The sequence below is a fragment of the Micromesistius poutassou genome (genome assembly GCF_964030765.1).
Source record: "Micromesistius poutassou genome assembly, chromosome: 18".
Lineage (NCBI taxonomy): Eukaryota > Metazoa > Chordata > Actinopteri > Gadiformes > Gadidae > Micromesistius > Micromesistius poutassou.
The window spans coordinates 6,538,871-6,557,883 of NC_140288.1; the positions used below are offsets into that span (position 1 = coordinate 6,538,871).

Sequence of the window (19,013 nt, forward strand, 5' to 3'; positions counted from 1 at the left end):
CAGTGAGAGACAAAAGTTAGTGTGTGCATGCGTGTGCGCGTGGGGGTGTAGGACCGCCACCAGAGAGGTCTTTTCAATCAGAGTTCCATCTTCAGAGGAATCAATATGAAGACGTGGTACAGCCAAAGTGGATGTTAAGGGGAGGCGGAATGCATCAGAAAGGCTAAATCAAAAGCTGTCCATCTTCGGGGCGTCCATCACCAATGGAATGAATTTCCTAAAAAAAAAAGAGTAAAGCCGGCGAATCCAGAAAGATGCAAGAGAGTAGAGTGCATGCTTTAGAAACTTTAAAAGCTCTGCTTATAAATGTCCACTGAATTCTCCCTCACCCACATTCGCTGGGATCAGATGTCTTATTTTTGAGCATAAAAGGAGAGAATAGTGTGGATGATATTGAAGCAAGGAGAATAAAAAAAAGAAACAAACTCTTAGTTTTTTATGGCATGTCATCTAGGTCAATATATATATATATATATATATATATATATATATATACTGTATATATATATAAACTAAAATAAATACAAATAAAAATGAATTAATATGGCTATGAAATAAACCCTGAAATAAAAATATATATACAGTATATATTTAAAAAATAATAATACTGCTTTAAGGAATTGTGGGACGGCATTATCTGCGTTCCTTTCGTAAAGGATGATCCAGTGTATCCTACGATAAAGCAGATAGTAGAGGAAGCATTGAAGCACCTTTCCTTAGCATTAAGATAACTCAAACTGCTCTTATCATGGCTGCCACCTAGGAGCCTTCCTGAGCAAAAAGACTATCTGACCGCAGTCTGGACCATCCTTTACCAAAGGAAAGGAGACGATGCTAGCCCACAATTCCTTGCGGCTGGAACATTTAAAGCGACGTACCATTTGGCGTTTTATAGAAAAATGGTTGGCCCTCCTTTCAGTGTCCTTGTTTAGAAAGGTGCTAGACTAGAACTCAGTACCCTCCCTAATGCTAGCCTCAGCTGCTCTGTACAGGTAGAGGCCCAGGTCAGGTTCCCGCCCCTTTTCATAGATTCTGCCCCTTGCCATGGTCTTATTGCTCCAAAGCCTGTTACCTGCCCTGCCATATTTACTTATTTCATAGCCATATATTTTTTATTTATGGACTTATTTAATATTAAATATTCTCAGTTTAAATTCAGTATGAGCACCATAGGAATTAGCAAAGCCAAACAGAGAGTGAGAGAGGGGGGGGGGGGGGGGGGGGGTCGGGGGGGTGAGAGAAAGTACGTAAAAGTAAATCCCTCTGCACTGATTAATGTTGAAAGGAAGTGAAATCCACCACTCACAGTCACTTCCTGCTCAAAAGGCATCCGTCTCCGTGGCACAATGATGACGGCTCATCTCTTGCCAAGACATCTCCACGTCGACTCAGAGACGGATCAATTCAAATCGCTATTACACTGCGTGTGCACTTGAAGAAAAAAAAACTGCCAGTCATGACGCCAGAGCGATAAACTGCTCTTTTTCACGCCAGGCCTCGGGAGCACAGCTGTTTGTCACGTCGCGTTGAGGAGGAATCTTCCCGGTACGGAGTAGCGTGTCTGAGCTGTGCAGTGGCAGTAGGAACGCAAACATAATTCGTCGTGACACGCGATTTCGACACAAATAAAAATCTAATTCGGTTGAGGATTTAAAAAAAAACGTGTAACTTCAGAAGAAATTTCTCATCTTTAAGACGTTTGCGTAGGCCCAGGGAAGCAAAATATAATTAATGGCACGGAGTGAAACATCTTTTGTTATTATTGGAACCCAAGGTGTTTTTTTATTATTATTATTTGTGAGAACCCTTTACTAGATTTACCACAGCAGTCATAGATTTGCCAATTTAATTGAGCTCTTTCTGTGAGACTGTCCTGCTGAGCAGCGATGGTTTTTTAATAACTAGACTGAGGCACCCCAACCGCGCTGCACAGACAAAAGTCGGGTTCATTTATTCGTGATGACGGGGAGGGAAAGGACATTTCAAAAGAGTACATCTGTTTGTGTCATTCCGCCTCCAAACAGTGCCGCCCGTTTTACTGCATGTTCCCTCGCACGAAGACGCCCCGACTGCGTTCCCTCACCGCCGCCGCTGCGTCCCCTGACTACCGATAATGGTTGTTCATTATCACGAGCGCAATTCATCCAAACGGTTGCTTTGGACGTTCAATCGCTTGTCACGGGCGGCGGCGGTAGTTTCAATAACTCGCCGGCCTTTGTAATTGACGCCCGGAGGAGTCAGTTGTTTTTCTTTCTGCCTTGAACAAAACGGTTGAGTTGCTCTTGCCTCCCCCTCCCCGCCCAGATGGGGTGGGGAGGGGGGGGTGGGTCGATGGGCTGGGGGGGTGGGGCTGTCTCGTACCCCGCCGCCCTGAGCAGTAGACAGATCGACGGTGAATCCATGCCAGACAGCGGGACAGCTTACAGGTCTCTCGCTGTGCTCTCTCAGGTTTTAGCAAATCGGCATCTGTTTGCTTGTGTCTGTGAGCCGATAAAACCCATCAGCCCCCATCATGGAAATGTTTTCAGGGGGAGAAGCGGGGACTGCAGCCAGCTTGTGGAACAAGATACATGGGTGGCGATAGAGAGGGTCGATGCGGCACCGTATAGAACCACAGCTGCAACCCATACGAGCTAAGATGATTACACACAAAGTGACCTACAGGTGAGTTCGGGGAATCAGCCGAGACGCCACGAGAGTTGGAGGTGTAGCAGTAGGGGCAAACACAGGTGTGATCATTAAGTGATTAGAGCTCTTTCACAGCGGTATCCTCATAGGATAAACACAGGTGTCACTCTTAAACTCTCAGGAGGGATATTGTCCACCTGTCCACCTAGAGTGTACAGGTACATATTAGCAGTGTGTCTTTCCTGTTGTGGTACAACCATTTCCCCTGTTGTTCAAACAGGTTGCACTGTAAACACCAAAATGGTGTTTCCTTTGGAGGAATAACACCCCTGTCCGGAAAGGCTTAATGTGGATTTATCTTTACCCTCACCATTTTGAATAAGGCCCTCATTTAAAGTTTGCCGCTGTTGGATATTCTGTGTATTGTTCTGTGTACCTCACTGGTATGAGGCCAGCCACAACAAGGTTATGGAAAAATTGTATGTATAACGTTTGTTATTGTGAAGTTGTCTCTATTTGCCAGATTTTCTATTATTTACAATACTAAAAAAAAAAAAAAACAGTACCAGATTTTTTTTTTTTCCTAGAATAGAAAACTTTGGCTATGTAGTCTGAACAACCAGTTCTATACCACCATGCAATCTGTCTGTCTCTTAAGGTGCACAATCAACTCACCCACCATTTTCCCACATTTCATTGCATTTCACACTCCAGCGCTTCCATTAGCCATTTGAGTTTGTAGTAGGCCTATGCCACCGACGCTTTCCAAACGGGTCATCCAATAAAAACGCAATGCAGCATAGCCTAATGTGACAAAACCAAACAGCATTTTCGTTTAGGCCTAATTGACTGATAGTGAGTATTCATGCCAACAACAACTGATATGCGATCAGCTCAAGTGACTACTGTCCCCATCTGTCTCATGACCCGTCACAGCACAAAGACATTGCTGCTGCCCGGTAATACTATCATAGTGCTACTATAGGTGCTGACGATAGGGTTAGCACCCAATGGCTTGTTTCACATGGTTTGAAAAATATGCTATGCTATGGAGATGTATGGCTGATGCTATAATGATTCTGGTCTCTCATATGATCCACGGTAAAAGTGTGGCAATGTTATACAAGTGAACCGCTTGGGAATTTCGGAGTGAAGACTCCGCTAAGACATGTGCTTTGGCCGAGGATTCAACCCAATCCTGAGGGACGTCCTGGCTCCCCGGGCGTGGCCCTCAAAGGAGAGACACCCACCTTCATCTCTCTCTCTCTCTCTCTCTCTCTCTCTCTCTCTCTCTCTCTCTCTCTCTCTCTCTCTCTCTCTCTCTCACTCTCTCTCTCTCTCTCTCTCTCTCTCTCTCTACCCAGCTCTTTTACCCCTCCAGTCATGCGGGGCATGACTGCAACATATACATGGATACACATGCGTATACACAATATATATACATACACCCACACATACGTACCTGCACACCCAATCAGAGCAGTGACCACAGCAGCGCAAAACATGAAGAGAAACGACACCAGATCAGTCTGAACCTAACCAAACTCACCTTGGTCAGATGGGCATCGGTCACACACTGTGTGCGGGCACGTTGCTGTTTGTGTGTGTTTGTGAGTGAGTGTGCGCATGTTCAAGGCTATTTACAGCCGGTGAAACTTGTGCACTTTCTTAATTTTAGCTCTAATATATGTTGAATTTAGAACACACTTTGTGAAGATGTTCTACCTGGGAGATATTATGCACTTGACTACTGTCCTGATTTGCGACTCGGCACTCTGTCCACTTGTTCTTTCCAAACTTGGTTGTGCAGCACTTTTCTTTTGCTGCACGCCCAGTTTTGAGCAGTTACTCCAATTTAGATTCCCCTCGTCCCCTGATTGTCCTCCTCAGCCTCACTTAGAAGTCGCTTTGGATAAAAGTGGGCTCAATGACTCAACGCAAATGTAAACCAGCCAGTGACCCCAAATTACCAGCTAATCGATGCATCAATGGGAAATTATGAGGGGCTTTTCCACAGCAAAGATAAGGCTCCAGAGTAAGCATTTTTCCTCTATAGCGGTTGTCTGGTTTGTACAAAAGTATCTGTTTTGCCTATTTATGAAAAGCAACACAATCTCCTATGAAATAATTGGTTGAAGAGCAAACACATATACAAATGACAAAGTATTCCAAATAATTGAATCGTAACATTTCAATCATGCATGACACTTCAATTTGTATTGATTGTGGTTGGTTGTTCCCTTTTCCTCCGGAGCTGATTCAAAGCGTTGATAGATGCTAGACTCTATTCATTGAACCTAACATTAGTATTGACTTCAGTGAGGTCATATCAGGAGAAAGTCTGACTGGTGCACGACAAATGGTGACCTTCATTGATTTTCAATTCTTTGAAGTTTAATGTTGACAAATGTTGACTTTTCTGAGATATTGCTATTGTCAAAGGTGTGTTTGTGTGCGTGTGTTTGTGTTAGGAAAGTGGATATACACTCTTTTACACACACACACACACACACACACACACACCACACACACACAGAACAAAACCCTTGTGTCAGATCTGCTCAAAGCAACAATCAAAAACAAAACTTTCACTCAACTCTTTTTTTTTCCCAGTTAGTATTCCGGTCAAGTCACCTTGTTTAAAGCGGTTAGGGTTAGGGTTAGTCTAGCCAATCTATCCATTGTTGGAGTAGTGGAGAACACCTGAGGGATATTCCATCAAAGTCGCTAGAGAAGGCGGCGCTTAGTTGATTAAGCGCAGTTAGAATTAACGCCAACTTCCACTTGAGGCTAAAGCCATTCCATCAATGCATTTCAGCCGCGCATTATTCAGGTTTGTTCAAGCCAGGCTAATGTTATCGTGGATTATGCGTGCTCATGAGATATGGAACCATCCCAGAACCGTGAATGTCAAATCATGGATCTTTTCCAGCGGCGAACAGAAGCTGCTTGGTGGAGGTCTATGAGGAGTACAAGCATATAATAACTCTAAAAGGGAACAGTGTAACATTAATAAAAACAGGGAGACCGCCTGGCAAAAAAATCGCCGATCTGTTGAATGCATAAGTAGTATTAAGCGTAACATATTTTAATTGAATATTGACCATGGGATTTGTAAGCAGGAGGTTTTCACAAGGTAACGTGTCGGACTTACACCCGGTCCTCGGGGTTCAATCCCCACGCATTAATAATTTAGGAAGGATTACTGGAGAAATAAAATAACTTTTCATGCCATTTATTTTCCATTTCTTTGAATATTCTAAATTGACTAACCATAGTATTTATCTAAACAGAAGTGGTCTTGGCTGCCTGCCGAGAAAATCACCTGAATGGAATTTATGTGGCTGACAATTTCCCCTGCAGAGTCTTTGTCATTATGACAAAGGCTTCACTATTAGTAACATTAATATCAACATTACTTAAGTTATATTTTTTTAATTAAGTTATATTTGGGTTCTAGGTAAATTGTAAAAACACATTTATTATATAAAAAGTCAATTGGTAGGCCTACTTTCTCTGACATAAAGGGAATTACAAAAATAAGCCAACGCCAAGACATACTCAGGACATAAAACTCTGGTAGCACGTACCACAGGGCGAGTGCTACACCACTGACCCAACTGCTGGTTCATGATTTTGATAGAATACATAGATTTGTATACAAAATATGTTGAGAAAATATTCAGGATAACAATTGATAGCAATTCATTTAATTATTATTTTTTTGCATCATTTAATCTTAGACCCTTAGTGAAAATATACGCTGTTTGTACCTCATATGTACATTTATGACAAAATTGTGAGGACTAGGCTTGGCGGAACCTTCTGATGGTACACTGTACTACAACCCTTGCTGAACATACCCAGGCTTTCTTGGGCAAACCTGGATCAACAGAGACACAACTGGCGATCAGAGTTAAATGGTACCACCACGCTCACTTAGGATTCGATTAGTCGAGCCAGGTTTTCCCCTTTAGGTTCAACGCGTGTTCACGTGAAAGGGGCGTTTATCGCGTCATTTTAGTCATCTTTACAAACTGGATAGAGCAAGAGCAGTCTATTTCACACAAGAGGAACAGATCATAATGAACTCCTATGAGGAGTTAAAAAATCAGATAACAGCTAGGGGCAACACAGTTGCACATACTGGCTAGGGAGGCGTGCTGGCAAAAAATAGCCCATTGTGTAAATTTGTATAAGTGAAAGATTCTGCATATAGTCTATAAAATAACTATGCCAAATGCAAAATTGTTTGCCATTAATCCAATAGAGTGATTGATGATTTCAAAATGCATAAGCAACGTCCAACCTGCCTTATTCTATAATTTAGGAAATCACTTTAAATACACCCTATGTAAGAAATGTATCGCATATGTTTTCAACAGCTGCAAGGTAAGCGGCGGTGGCGTAGTGGATTATTATAAGACCCGAATGCCAGCGACCGGGGTTCAAATCTTGCCGGTCCATTATCATGCCTTTTACCCCCATAGATGTGGTGCCAGCACGGCCTTGAGAAGTTAATAAGCTCAAAAATATAATTCCATAACCTTTAGTGAATAAGTATTCCATATGACATAAGAATTGAGACTATTTAAGCTTCACATAAATGCGCATCACTTGGGAGATGAAGCCCGCACGCAGAAAATTGATGACTGACTGGCGCTCTACCACTCTCTCATGGAGACACACTGAGCAACAGTAAGTACTGTCTAAATAAGGTCCAACAAGGACGATCAAATAGCGAATACATCTGAAGAGAACCTGTATCTCTCATAAAGAATATTCTCAGGCAAGGGATCGCATCTGTACCGAAAGACCCTCTGTCTCCGGAGAGACCCCTGTACGATGTGGGCTCCGAGGTCCACGGGAACACCCACAAATGGTGACGACATTGTCAAAGGAGGGGCTAGGAAGCTGCACACGCCGATTTAACCCGATAGACTAAGCTGAAAACCTGCTCCCGACCAGGTTTGGTTGACAGCATAAGTCACCATGGTGATACAGCGACGCTAAAAGAGAGCGACTTTCGTGTCCCAGCTAACCCAGGCTTTGAGCGCAACATACCTCGCCACTAATCGAGGTTCGTAGTATACCCCACAGGTTAGTTTGGTCGGATAAGTTGCCGTGGTTATTCAGAGATTCCATTAAGTCACGTTAATAGAACGCAACTCTAGCTGAAAGCGAGGCTAAGCAAAATAAGCCCGGCTTTGCCTTTAGCTTGGTTGATGGAATACCCCTCTTATATGTCATTGAATCTTTACTGAAAACATCTTTCAGGTAAACTTTGTATTGCACACGGCCAATATACGATGCATCCAGAAAATATAAATCATTTAGCACATGGGAAAGTGCATTTTATTTGTATAGCCCTTAGTCACAGACGCAGTCTAGGCAGGCTTTAGTACCCACAAAATAAGACATCCCATAGTAATCATAAGCCTTCTAAAGGGCAGGGAAACACTCATTTGGTTTAGGATAGCAATCAGGTCCAAATATTATAATAGATGTCATGTCAAAGTCATCCCACTATTTTAAATTTAGGCTGGTACCAGGAATGGCAACGCATTACAAAAACACCAACTAAGCCCATTCCAAAATGCTCCAGTCTCTCTGTCTTAGGAAACAAATATCCAATTTCTGAATCAGCACTTTAGCCGAGTTTTGACTGATTGCACTCACACACAAACTTCTGGTGTAACGTTGATCCCCTTTGAAGTTTGAAGGAATCCCTGATATGTGTGACCTTTAGGAGATTGATGTTGTTTGGCTTCCGTCAAGGCATCCTATAGTTTCTGCACTTATTCCTAATACCCCAAGATGCTCTTAAAAATACTGTCTTCTCCCAGGGCACAATAAGATACAGTGGCTATGGTAAGGTACTCGGTTCGATCCCTGATGCCTGCCGTCTACCTGTAGTCATCCTTAGGTCACATATTATACCACCTAATGTGAATCTGATTACCCATTACAAGCCATTTTGAAAATCTGCCTCTTCTGACATCACAAGTGGGTGTGTCCACCTAGATGTATGACGAATAGATGAGCAACGTTTGCTACAGTCCACTGGGTAGTCTGGTAGACTGATCTATCCAGCACACATCTAGGTGGACACGCCCACTTGTGATGTCATAAAAGGCAGGCTTTTCTGAGGCTTGTAATGGGTAATCAGATTTACATTTGGTGGTATAACATGTCACCTTTAAGTAAACTCCACCTGCTTCTTCTCTAATCACTGTGAGAGAATGGAGTTGTTACTGTAGGGCTTGTACATCAGAAGGCATCATGGGAACTTTAGTACTGTGGTACTGTCAACTCCTATATAAATTTAAGTACAACCAATGCTAATCAAAACATTGTTTTTCCAAGTCTCTCGGGATAAATGCTGTGGCAGTTTCAGGCAAAAGAATTTCTCCCCATGATGACGAAAATAACAAGATTAATTACTCAACAATGACCCAAACACCATCGCTACCGGGAATATTCCTACGATCCTACTTCCAAAATGGAGGCGATGTGGGAGGCATGGAGGGACGGGAGCTACCCTCACATGACCTCCTTGTGTTGTTAGTACCCCTGCCCGAGTGTCAGACACGTCCTAACTTGACTCTGATGGGTTGTCATAGCGATTTACAGTGACACACAGATTTGTTAGCGGAGGGGGTCAAAGCGGAGGGGTCGTTCTCTTCACGAGCGTGGCTTCGGGGAGAAGCACGTGGCCGACGACCATCGCCACCCTGCGGGGAAAAAAGCTATCGTGTCGTGACCCGGAGCTGTCGGCGCGGCAACCGCCTCGGTGGGTTTTACAGCGCTCTCCTCTGCGACAGCTGTTTGCAGGGTTGCCAACTTTGGGTTTTTGGCTGGAGTGAGACTCTTGTGAAATCTAATAATGCTGACAGGCCAGAGTTGTTCGGTGGGGGGGGGGGGTTGTGACGCTGTGTAGCGCTTGTCGGAAGCAACGTTTCAGCGAATCAACTGGAATCACCAATCAGAGAATACTGCTGTGAGAACGTTGTAGGGAGATGTCTTAAACTCCTCCCCCTTCATTAAAAACAATACGCTGTGTGCGTTTTGTTTTTTTTTGGCGTGACATTTGTTGCGTGTGCGTGAGAGCGTGAGATTGATGCTGAAAGCGTGAGCGTGAGCCTCCCGCTGATAAAGCGTGTGTGTTTACGTCTGCTCACCAACTCCGCCCGGCGACGGGATGAGGGGAGGGGGACGGGAGAGGCTGCGCTGACCAGCGGGAGGATAGAGAATAGAATATAATGTATTATATATATATATATAGGAGAATAGAATATAATGTATTATATATACGGGAGAATAGAATATAATGTATTATATATACAGGAGAATAGAATATAATGTATTATATATACGGGAGAATAGAATATACAATTCTAGAGATAGAATTTTTATGTCAAAATGGATTAGAATTTTTCAAATATATATACATATTTGTACATATATTTAACAAATGTAAATCCTATCCTATGCATATATATCTATATCTACGTTTATATACATTAGTATATATCTGTAGCTATATCTATATAGATAGAGATACATAGATCTAAGGATATATAGATTATTATTTTCAGTTTTGTACTCGCAGCAAGAAATGAAAAGCAAGGACGAGGATGCATCTCGGAGCGTAGTGATGATTTATTACAGCGTTTAAATAAGAAATGGGCAATGTTGAAATATTACCCCATATGCAACTATAAATCGATCCATCTAGGTAAATAATAAATATAAAGACAGATACATAGATGGTGTTTTATTACATTGTCTTTCGTTAACTCAAAGCATTCAGGAAGAAAATAAGAAAGTACACATTGAGTGTGTGATCTGCATTATAGTCACACTGGGGTGGGGGTGGGGGGGGGGGGGCGGAGGTCTTTACCGGACCGCTCGGAAATGCCTTTGGAAATATAAACGGAGGGCGCAGGCCTGTAAAATCAACCCGTGTCATTATTCAACACCATCTCCCTGTTCTGTCCAATCACTCTCACACGCCCACACACACACACACACACACACACACACACACACACACACACTACATTACTCACTTACTCTCTCTGTTCTGCCCAATCACTCTCTCACACTTACACACACACACACACGTGCACCCAGGCTGGCCCACACACTCTATTTTATTCACTCACTCTTTATTCCCTCCAATCATTCCTTCACAAACGCGTAGACACACGCATGGACGTGCACGCATGTATCTACGCACATACACAGACTCACACACTATTTTATTCATGCTCTCTGTTCTGTCCAATCATTCGTACACAGACGCACACACACACTCCCTTATTCTCTCTCTCTCTCTCTCTCTCTCTCTCTCTCTCTCTCTCTCTCTCTCTCTCTCTCTCTCTCTCTCTCTCTCTCTCTCTCTCTCTCTCTCTCTCTCTCTCTCTCTCTCTCTCTCTCTCATCCCACTCGTCTCCAGCCAGCCATCACAGTTCATCAGCTACAGAGTTTGAGTCATAAAACCTGCCAGTGTTTATTCAAACCACCAACAACAAGTATCAACCAAAACCACCAAACCATAAGCCTGTCAGAAATTCAATAGCTCCGTTTGGCGCCTGCCGATCAAGGTTAGAGTATCAAAACGAACGTCAGCTGAGGTTTTGTTTTATGTTTTTATTTCACACACACACACACACACACACACACACACACACACACACACACTAATAGAGGCACACAACCCACTGCTGCTAGGATCTCACTTTATCTCACTCCCGTATTCATCTCTCATCTTTTTCACACACACAGCCCACCCCACCTTCCCTCCCTCTTTATCATCCTTCATCCCCCTCTTATTTTTACCCCTCCTCTTCTTTCTCCCCTCAACTGTCAACTCCTCCCCTCTTCCCCCTCTAATTCTTTCTCCCCACCTCTCCCCCTCTCTCCCCCCGTCTCTCTCCCCTCCCAGCTTCCTAAAAGCCTGGGTTTGATAATGACATATCAATCTGTAATATACTCTGGTTGTGACTCACCAACAGATGGCTGCACCAAGCACACTTTCTGCCTTTGCGGTGCCCCAGTTACCAATAAAAAAAAAAAACATTTAAAAACTAGTGTCCAAAACTAGTGTCAAACTGTGCTCTCTCTCTCTCTCTCTCTCTCTCTCTCTCTCTCTCTCTCTCTCTCTCTCTCTCTCTCTCTCTCTCTCTCTCTCTCTCTCTCTCTCTCTCTCTCTCTCTCTCTCTCTCTCTCTCTCTCTCTCTCTCTCTCTCTCGTGTGATTTTGAAATGTGATACTTTGTAGATGCTGTGGAGCTTGTTGCTTGAGCAGAGCAAACATTGTTGCCAAAACTAAAGCTTAGGACCTTGTTAATGATGAATTGGAGCACACACACATGGATTGCAAAGAAACTTGCAGATATGGACACACACACACACACACACACACACACACACACTTGTTTAATCCAATCGATTCATATTTTAAATAATTGAATAACATCAGGTTATTAACTTTCATCAAGATAAATGATCTATGTATTAATTCCAGGGGCCACTGGGATGATTGGCATTAGCAAGGAGCAACACACTCATTACACATCACACATTAGCAACAAAAGCTGCTAATGGCTTACCCCCACTGTCTCCCTATTAAAACAGGTTGAGGGGTGGAGAGAGAGAGAGTCTATCAAAGGGACAACAAAGTGTGTTTGGGTACGGTGATGGTGGTAGCGAGGGCTGGGGGGTTTGGGTGTGGGAGGCGGAGGTGGTGCTGCTGACACACAGTAAGATGAAGCGATAGCACTCTCTCTGATGGGAGTGCAGCCATCGCCGCGGAGATAAAGGGCAGCCAGGGGGGAGACAGTGAGGAGACAGTGATAGATTCTCCATCCATTTATTAAAACACAGGCCCCCTGAGGTTGTTAGTGTGGGAACGAAATGTAGATGCCTCCCCTTTCTTTCCTTCGTCTTGGTCTTCGTCTTGTGAGCTACCAGGAGGCACAAGGTGAACCTGCGCCGTGACAATGGCGGTCGCTAGCGCAGAGCCGACGCGATGCTAATGTCGTCGTTATTGGAACCGACAACTGCTAATGGTCATCTGGCATCTGTCACTAGTGATCGTGTTGACTCACATATGGAGTGATACCGAAGTCACTCTGCATAGTTCAGACTGTGATATAATTCATATATAATTAATCAGAGATGTATCAGAGATACATCATATATAATTCTTCAGCTAATGCTGAACCGGAATGCTGTACACAATGCTGTGTGCAGTGTTTCATGCTTACGGGAATGGGAACACATTAATTATCTGATATTAAAATTGTGTTTTCCTAGTTAATAAAAGATTGATAAATCGATAACATAACTAACCCTAATTTGATTGCAATGTAATGTGTTAACCCAATAATATGAATGGCTTTACCTCAATAGCAGTCGGGTTTAAGCAATACAGCAACAAATATGTTTGTCATGGAATAGATGTCAGATATATACTAGATATAAATTGTGAGTAGGAAGAGAGTCAAAGTTCACCGACACCATTGGCAAGGCTTGGTAAAACAACACTACAACATGGTTGGTTCTTTGTAACATATGATCATACATGACAACAAACAAGCATGGGCTGCCTGTGTGTGTGAGGAAGGCTATCACACCCAGGGCATGGTCTTTGGTCCCAGAGGCATTTAATAAAACATCTCTGTTCAGCGAAGCCAGTCATTGGTGAACACATCAAGGCTTTGTTAGCAGAGGGGTGATATATCACCCTTGAGTCATGTGTCAAGCTCACGTATGTAAAAATTGCCGGGTGCTACAGTAGATCACAATTCCCATTTTGATTGCCCGAAAGTCAAAAATATGAAATGATGCAAACTGATACACAATCCCACCCCTCCATAATTGTTTCTACATTTTTTCCATCTTCATCTTCTTTCATTCCCTTTCTTCCGTCCTCTTCTGAGATTTACTCAGATCCATTTGTTAATTATTTACATTAAGCAGTCCTCATTACTCTAAGAGCCGCGTGAGTGAAAGAAACAGAGCGAGCGAGGGAGAGAGAGCAGGAGTGAGAGAGTGAAAGGAAGAGAGCGAGAGAGAGCGAGCGAGGGAGAGAGGGTAGGACAGAGAGTGAAAGGACGAGGGAGAGAGTATGAGGGAGACTGGAACGAGTGAAAGAGAGACAGTAGGAGTGAGAGAAAAAGAGAGTCGGAGCGAGAGACAAGCAAGAGAGAGGGACAAAAAAAGAAAGAGTAGCGAGAGTGTCATCAAGCAATTGAAAGTAAGAAAGAAAGAAAGTACAAGAGAGAGAGCGAGAGAGAGAGAGAGAGAGAGAGAGAGACACACACACACAGACTTCTTCCCACAAAGCCGGGGTGTGAGGCAGGGATGCAGCTTGAGTCCGACCCTGTTCAACATATGCATTAACCAACTAGCAAGGACATTAGAACAGTCTGCAGCCCCCGGCACAACACTAGTAGACACCAAAATCAAATGTCTGCTGTTTGCAGATGACCTGGTGCTGCTGTCCCCAACCAAAGGCCTACAGCAGCACCAAGATCTTCTGCACAGCTTCTCTCAAACCTGGGCCCTGACAGTGAACCTTAGTAAAACCTAAATAATGATATTTGAAAAAGACCCAGCCTCAACAAATACACATTCCACCTAGACACTGTTACTCTAGACACAAACAAAAAACTATACCTACCTCGGCATAAACATGAATGCCACAGGAGACTTCAACAAAGCTGTTAATGACCTGAGAGACAAGGCAAGGAAAATAAATATCAAACTAGACGTCCCAATTAAGATCTGGCTAAAAATCTTTGAGGCAGTGATAGAGCCCATTGGGCTCTACGACTGTGAGGTCTGGGGCCCACTCACTAACCAAGATCTTATAAAATGGGACAAACATCAAACTGAAACCCTCTATGCAGAATTCTGGAAATCAATACTAAAAGTCCAAAGAAAGACACCAAACGCATGCAGAGCAGAATTAGGACGATATCCAATCGTTATTAAAATTGAGAAGAGAACCCTAAAATGTTATAACCACCTTAAGGAAATCGACAGCAACACACTCCACAACAAGGCTCTTACCCACAGAGAGTTACACCCAGAGAAGTGTCCCCTTAGCCAGCTTGTCCTGGGACAAGCTGGGTAAAATAAGAAAACAAAAGGGAAAGTATTTGGCACATTGGAAAGAGTCCACCAAAAACCAGAGTAAATTGGCTTGCTCTTTGTCCCTCAACAGAGACTACACCGTGGCAGAATACCTGACCACCGTGACCGACCCAAACCTGAGGAAATCCTTGATCAGATACAGACTCAGTGAACACAGCCATCGAGAAGGGACACACAGACAGACCTGGCTCCCAGGAGAAGACAGACTGTGCTCCCACTGCACACAAAACCAAAAGGCAATGCAAGGACTTTAAAGACACTCCAGATGCTCACAAACTGCCATACCTGTTGGGAGAAACACAACAGTGTGCGATCGCAGCAGCAAGATTCGTCACCTGTTGTGATGAGAGAAGGACCTCAAACTCCCCATGAACAGACTCACCCCCCTGGACTCACTCTTTACACAATAATTACACTATTGCACACATCCTCCATATTGTAAATACTGTTTATCTAGAGTATCTTTAATTTATCTGTTAATACGAGGTACTGTGATTTTTGTAATTTTTATAATATCGCATATTTTACTTTCTAAAGTACTTTTCTAGTATAATATTTGATATGTATATATATTTTGTATGTAACATTTTACACTTATACCTGACCTTTTTACCTTTTTATTTTCTAACCCTTTTCATTTTATCGTTCACCTGCTTTGGCAATGCAAATGAGAGGCAGAAATGATGGAATGGAAGCGGTCAGGAAGGCTCTGCTGGACATCTCAGAGTGAAGCAGACTGCATTACGTCGGGGGGCCGAGGGGGCACACAGCAGCCAGACTTAACTTGTAGCACGTAAACTAACAAATGACTCCTTGCCCGTGGTGGAAGCCAGAGCTCTTAAGCCTGACAGCCTGAAAGCCCAATCAAGGCCCGCAAAGCTTTAGCTTAGCCTTGGGGGGGGGGGGTGGACATTGCGTTGGAAGGCTTCCCAGTCTACGCTCTCTACAGCTGGGGATCTTCCCAGTTTGGGGGGGGGCATCTCTTGCAGCAGCATGTGTTGTCACAGTGTCTTACAAAGATTTATCATGAATACAGGAAAGAAAAGAAAACGCATAACAACAGGGGATTGGCGGATGCGTGTTTATTTGTGTGACGGCGTGTGTTTAGGGACGGGAATGGGTTGGTGTGGGCAATGGTAGTGGATGGAGAGAGAGAGAGCAAGTGTGAGAGAGAGAGAGTGATATAGAGTCCCTAGTCCTTTCTGTCTGTTTACAGGCGATAAGCAAAGAGATAAGCAAGGGGAAAACCGGTCGAAGGCCTCACACACATCAGCTTGTGCTGCCCCAAAAACACAGTAAGAGCACACAAGTATCTGCTCTTCAAAATGCTTCTCTTTTCAAAGCTCAACACTGAGACTGGGTTTTTCCCCCCCGTTCGCTTCGCACCTCCTTTACTGCCCAGACCACTTTAACCAGGCCGTCGATTTCTGGATGACATCACAATCATACCTCAGCGTTTCCAACTGCCACTGCTGGCTGTTTCTCTCTGCACTCGTCCACTCAGGCCTGTCTTTGCTGCAAGACGGAAAAAGCCCAGAAAAACGTGGTGAACCAAACGGTGCGTTTTCAAGCACGCCGTCGACACGGCCTAATTTTGCCAGAGCCAGAGCGAGGCGGTCTCGTAGGTGGTGGAGACAGGAGTCATGGGGAGAACCGAACCAGTCGGCTGCCCAGAAAACAAACTAGAAACCAGTGTTCCCAGTGTGGAAGGGCAAAAAAAAATCCAGCGCTCTGGCCCACAGCGTCAGTCTCGTTTTTGAGGGAGGACATCATCGCCCGTACCTTGCCTTGCAATAGATTTGATTAGAAAACTAGGTAACGAGGTAGATTTGGTGTAAAGTTAGTGAGCTGGCTTTCTCCACACATGACAGACAAGACATTTAATAAGACACAGTAAACATAACAAAATCACATTGCTCACCGTCCTCTGATTGCTCACCGAGGACTGAACAGGAGCAGCTGACGACACTGTCGGACTCTGTTCTCTGCGTTATATAACAGAGACACTGATGTTGTCGGCAGGGGGGGGATTAGGTGGCAGCATGTGGGTCAAATGGAGAGTATAGCGTAGCATGCTAGGTAGCGGTGAAGCGACGTCAGGCTAGTACATGTAGCCTTGGTGCTAACGAACCAATCGCTTTTGCGGTGTGGAGGGAGCCAGGAAATAGAGTAACAAATAGAGAGCATTTGCTGTATGCTGTGAAATGTTCTGCATTGGTGAGGGTCATGGTCAAAACGATGTTACAAAACAGATGAGGGAAATCAAGAGAGTGACACAGGGTGAGAGAGAGAGATAGAGAGAGGCAAAATGCTTTGAGCTCGCCAGTAAAAGAGTTCACAGATGGTTAATTTCTCAATGCATCTAGAGAAATGACTTTGGATGGGGACTTTTCAAAGCACGTCGAAGGCCGTAGGTTAAATAAAACTCAATTACCGGCTGTGGTTTCATCCACCTGCATTGTAATATTGATAGTAACAAAGAAAAATAACCTCCTTGGGGGGGATCCTGTCACTTTATCGTTTCCATTGCCGTGCAGAAGAGGAAACCGTTTCAGAAATTTAATTGAATACGAGACCCTGCCAATCGTAAACTTAGCCTTGTGTTTATTCGGTACATGCATACTATAGTACTGTCACCGTAGAATTAGAATTAAGACTAATTTGAATATGAATTTGAGAGAGAGAGAGAGTGAGAGACAACTTAAATCACACACACACACACACACACACACACACACACACACACACACACACACACACACACACACACACACACACACACACACACACACACACTTGACTGGGCTCCTCCGACCCCAGCACACAGGATGTCGATGGTGTTGAAGAAACGGTTTATTGTAGATTTCAAATGCGTTACATGCAGCGCAGGAGCTCCATGCTGCCATGTTGGAGATCTCCTTGAGCATGCGTGCGGATGGCTTGTTGAACCTGTGCTGCATTGATTGCCAAATGCACCACTGGTGTGCAGCCTCAACCAGCCCCTGGAGTCACAATCAGTCAGACCAGGTGAGGCTGCTGGAACCAGGATTCAACCACACACACTCCGCAGTCGTCTCCTGGGATGAGGTGTAGATTGTTGCAATGAGGCAGAACATCTTCAGAGAATGATTTATGTAACACATGAAAGCAAACGGGTCATAGATAAATTGTATTCTCAGACTTATGTTATGTAGTTATGTCACACTGTCACTTTCCTCTTTATAAAATACACTGCAGTATAATGGAATCGATTCAAATGTTAACCAGTCAGGGTGTCGTTACAGAAGGCTTGTAGATAACACATTTGACCTACAGGCCGGCTGTAATGACGGCCCTTCTGTTAAAAAGTTTGCAATGTTTCTGTTCTCATGTTCCATTAGTTTTCCCATTTAAATGCATATTACTTACCATGATGTGATGGTGCACCAATGTGGATAGAGCAACAGAGATTGGCACTCCAAACCATAACTACTTTCTTTGACAAACGCCTCCACGCACATGGATGGAAAGTTAGACACATACACACACACACAAAAACCACACATGCACACACATACACACACACTCGCACACATATGTCTGACAGGACAACGTGAGCGATGTGGGAGTGAACCACAAATAATCACTTTGTGTGACGATTTACCCATGAATCACAGCATTTATGGCACATGTCGCTGTGTCGACCCGGCGCAGTGTTGCCTCCTGCCAAGCTCTTTGGAGTCGGGGGGGAAAGCAGATGGATGGATGTTGGAGGTCAGGGATCCAGTTTAATGTTTTCATGGGTAGTGGAGTGGGTGGAGGGGTAGGGGTTAAGGGAGGCACGGAGGTGGAGGAATATAGGTCAGTCACACATGTACACTCGTTCGGTTGATGGCTAACAGATTCTGAATGGAACACTCATCAGGAGCACTTGGTTTCCACGGCGACAAAGAGAGAGAGATGAGAGAGAGAGTTTTAGTAAGTGGAGAGTGGATGGTGTGGTTGGTAAGGAGGGCAACCAGTTTAGTTTGGAGAAAACATTTTGATATTTATGTGAATCAAGGAAACATTGAGGACAGAAAAGGGGACATCATCCCCACAATGAAATGTTCAACCCTGATATTTCCTATCAAGGACATCGTAATCATCTTCAAATGCTACATTTAATTATAAAAATCTGCAGCCCTTGAGTTGTTGTTGTTCGGGAAATATGTTCTTTCCCATTTCCTGGTAATCGAT

At 43.9% G+C, this 19,013-nt stretch overlaps 1 protein-coding gene across 1 annotated transcript in view; it reads right to left on the reverse strand.

Moving 5' to 3' along the window:
• tmem168a (transmembrane protein 168a) overlaps positions 1–16,734 on the reverse strand; it is a 37,900-nt gene extending 21,166 nt beyond the window's left edge. The window contains exon 1 of the mRNA XM_084483145.1: positions 16,717–16,734. The gene's annotated coding sequence lies outside the window, so the exon portion shown is untranslated. The remainder of the gene's footprint in view (positions 1–16,716) is intronic.
• Between the last annotated feature and the right edge of the window lie 2,279 nt (positions 16,735–19,013).